Raw genomic sequence first — 3,999 nt, forward strand, 5'->3', positions numbered from 1 at the left:
GGGGACACGGGTTCGTGCCCCGGTCCGGGAAGATCCCACATGCCGCGGAGCAGCTGGGCCCGGGAGCCGTGGCCGCTGAGCCTGCGCGTCCGGAGCCTGTGCTCCGCAACGGGAGAGGCCACAACAGTGAGAGGCCCGCGTACCGCAAAAAAAAGTTTAACGATTGAGAGATAATCGGTGCTGGGCAGTGATACAAGATGCTCAAAGAACAAATTTTAAATTTACATAACTTGAATTGTCAAGGCAGAGGCTGGAATAGAGATTTTCTATTCCACTTGTAAAATCCGTGATCATACAAAGATAATTATGGAAATATTCAGAGACCTTGCCTGGATCCAGACACAGAACCGCCCCACTGGCTTTTACCTCTTAGTAAAGATGAAAAGCATTCAAAAGAGGGAGAACCTGCCATCCTCGGAGCCACTCAAGGAACCAGGCAAAAAGGTGACCTGCCTGTCTCAGGACTGGCCTCGACCTGACAGGTCCCCAGGGGTGAGTCACTTTCTTTTACTTCAGTCAGTTTGGCTGTAAAATGATTATGAGCTCTTGTTTACCAAGAAGCGAAGTCCGCTTTGCCTCGCTTTATTCAACTGCTAGAAAGAAGAAGGGAGAACGGAGTGATTAGAAAGCTTCTGTGGCCGACTTTCACAGCAGCAGGTGATGAGAACCCCCGTGACTTGGACAAAACGAGTCTCTTTTAAATCAGACTTGGGGGTCGTGGTTGCCAGTGTCAGTGTTACTGCTGCTGCTTTGTGGCTTTGCACTTGTGACGTGAGGCGGATGGAATGGGAAGGGTATGGGCTGACTAAATAAATCCGGGTGGACAGGGGGAGGACGAGGTCCCTCTCAGATGTAAACCTGTCTTGCCCCGATTTGGCAAGCTGGAATTTCGAGCAACAGCTGGAATTTTGCCAGTGACTTAGCTCCGTGGCTCAGTGAACTGAAAACCAGGCTCTGGGTGTTCCAGCCCCGTCGGCCAGCCCACAGCCCAGGGCCAGGTGGCGGTGCCCCAGCGCTCCCAGCGGAATGGGCTGGAAAGCCGGTCGGGAGCCATCCTGCTTAGCGGCAGTCCATGCAGCCTGGCGCCCAGCCGGACGACTCAGTGAGTCCTGGAGGCTGAAATCTCAGGACAGACTTCACCTCAGCACTCGCTCTTGGGGCCACATGGAAGCCACTGCAAGCCTCCCTCCAAAGTGGCCGAGCCCGGTGTTGGGGGAGAGTCAGGAATATTCACTTCCTGCCTTTGTCTTTTAGCCGGACCCGCAGCGACCAGCTTCGTTTACATTCCTTCAGTGCTGTTATTGAAGAGGCTTGGCAGCTCCAAAGTGCTTGCAGTGTCCTTTAGTCCCATTAGGGCTTTTTTTCCTCTCTCTATTTTTTTTTTTTTTTTTGCTAGCTTTCAGCTAGCATCTGGAAAGATCCACTGGATGTGCTAGGCTCCTTTTTCAAGACTCCGCTCCGCCATTCAGGGAAACCAAGCAAGAAGCAAGCTTCCACTGTATAAGTCTGGAGGAATTTTACAGCCTCTCCAACTACGGTACCTTTTCTGTTTCTTGGTCCAGTCTGTTCCTGGGGGTGGTTTTCGGATGAAACTACCAGTGTAACCTAACCCTTTGGGGGGAAGGGTAGGAACCACAAGTGGAAAGAACGTCTCCTTATAAATTGTATTAAATGTCTGTCTGTGTTGAGTTGGGGTGTCAGAGGCTATGCTTTGGGAAGGACTATTGCTACGACAGGAAAGACCTGAAACCCAAACTTCTTTGGGGCCCTTAAGAACTTTAAGAATTAGAACAAGGTGTGATGTTCTGTCCACTTGGATTTCATTCTGTGGGAAGGGCCTGCCGTGGCCCCTGGCCGCCTGTCTCTGTCACCTGCTCTCATCTCTATCCTGGAGCAGCCTTCTGAAGAAGCGGGGATGCAACCTGCATCCTCTGGAAGAAATGTGATGGCTCTGCCGCTCTCGCACAGAATCCAAACTGGGTGTTTCCTTGAGGACCACTTGAGGTGGAAGTGTTCGTGTGCAGTTTTCAGGCAGCTAATTAACGTAGTAAACGTGCGGAATCCAGACTGCTCCATTGTTATAGGCAAAATTCCCTCCCTGTCCTGGATCATCAGAAAGGGTTTGTACTAGGAAACTTTCTGAACAAAACAAAAGGACTTAGGTCTGGATGAGGAATGAACGGCTTGGCACTCCCCAAGCTCTTCCTTCACTGCTATGCCATCCATGCCAGATTCCTTGCAGAGAAAGCGTCTGGAAGAAAAAGAATTACAGGCATTAGGCTTGGTTTCAAGAAGTGTACTTTTTTCTTTGTGTGCTTCTGGGTTGAAACAGTTAATCATTTGTTCCCCAAGGTTACGGTGTGGTTGTGGTTCTGCTTCTTGTTCTGAAGACAGCACCCTACTTTCCTTCTGGAGTCACTCCAATCCGTGGACTTCGCTGTTAAATGATGAACTTCAAAGGGCTTAGAGCTGGGGCTGCATTCAGGGGCTGAGCCCAAGAATGTGAATCAGTAGAATCAGAGTCAGAGAATCGCAATAGAAAGCTCACCAGTCATCTCAGGAGGCTTTTGGAAGGTTGACCTTCATCCCAATGGGATTCCAAGTGAGAAGAATCGCAGGGAAGATACCTCTGAACCTTTAAAGGGACCGAACCACGGAGAAACGACTAACATCGGTGACGGCCCCAGAGGAGGGGTGGGTGTGCGCTGCGTTCTCATTTTCCGAGATGGAATTCCACGGGTCATCACAGCGCACCGCGGATGTGAAGGGAGGGGCCGATCTTGGGGCAGAAATGTGCCTGTCTCCAAAGATCCTTGCTTCCTAACGTATGCAGTTCTCTGCAAAGTCATTATGCTTTTCCACTTGTTGAAATGCCCTTGAGTGCAGCTGCCTCTCTGTTCCCCAGCTAATAATGAAAGAGCCTCAGCAAACTGGCAGCGGCTACTGTGGCTTTGGTGCCTTCCCACTCTACCCCTGCAGCTGAACCCCTTTTAAGATCCCCAGACATGTTTTCATTTAATGTTTCCTTTATCGTCCTTCCACCAGGCTGGTTGTGGTTAGGACCAGCCACATCTTGTGCAAGTTATGTGAGCGGGAGTTGGTTTCGTAATTGCTGCTGGTCCAGGAGATGGTTTGGGGATGCTCCCCCAGGTATCCTCTCCATGCATGCTGGCCGGGGCGGGGCCAGCTGCGTGGGAGGGTGTGTGTGTGTGTGTGTGTTTTATTTACAAGTGAACACGGAAGGCGTTGCAGCCAGGAGAGAAGATTATTGGGTTTTGATGCTCCAGTGAGGGAAATTCCAAGCTCAAATAGCCACAGTTGTGATTCAGAATCATATCATGCCCTTAAATTCCTCTCCGCGTTCCAAAGTCCACTCCCCTCTTCCCCGGTTATCCTGGAGCTGTTTCTTACACAAACTGATCTCTGAAAACAGGGGCACAGGATTTCATCCCAGTCTTTGATTTCTTTGGAGAAAATAGAGGGATTTATTCCCAGTGCCCTTGTGTTGACCTTGCCGGAGGGAGAGGGCCAGCCCAGCTCATAATGACCTCATCCCATTCCTGCAGGATTTCCTGGGACATGCAGGCCCTCACTCTTCCGCTGGCCTTGTGTGATCAACCACATTAAGTCCATGAGCTTTGGAGCAGATTACAGTGACATCTAACATAGTCCCTTTAGGACTTGAGCGTGAGGTCAAGCAAACACACAGAGCAATCATTATGCTTTCTGCAGTCCCAGGGGGCTTCGGCGTCAGCTGGAGGAGCGGGCGGGGGGGGGGGGGGGGCAGCGGGCAGCGAGGTGGGGCTGAGTCTAGGAACTGTGCTGTCTGTAGCAGGAAATCAGCCTGAAAGGAGGTGGAAGGGCTTTGGTGGGAAATAAAATGGCACTCTGTTGTTGATGGAAAAAGATCTTGGCAGGACTGTTGTTGTGAGTGTTCTGTGGCTTAGAAAGGAATTTCCTACAGGCTGGACTAACCATTACAAATGTCTCTACCTTCAG

Source organism: Tursiops truncatus, chromosome 15 (genome assembly GCF_011762595.2).
Source record: "Tursiops truncatus isolate mTurTru1 chromosome 15, mTurTru1.mat.Y, whole genome shotgun sequence".
NCBI lineage: Eukaryota > Metazoa > Chordata > Mammalia > Artiodactyla > Delphinidae > Tursiops > Tursiops truncatus.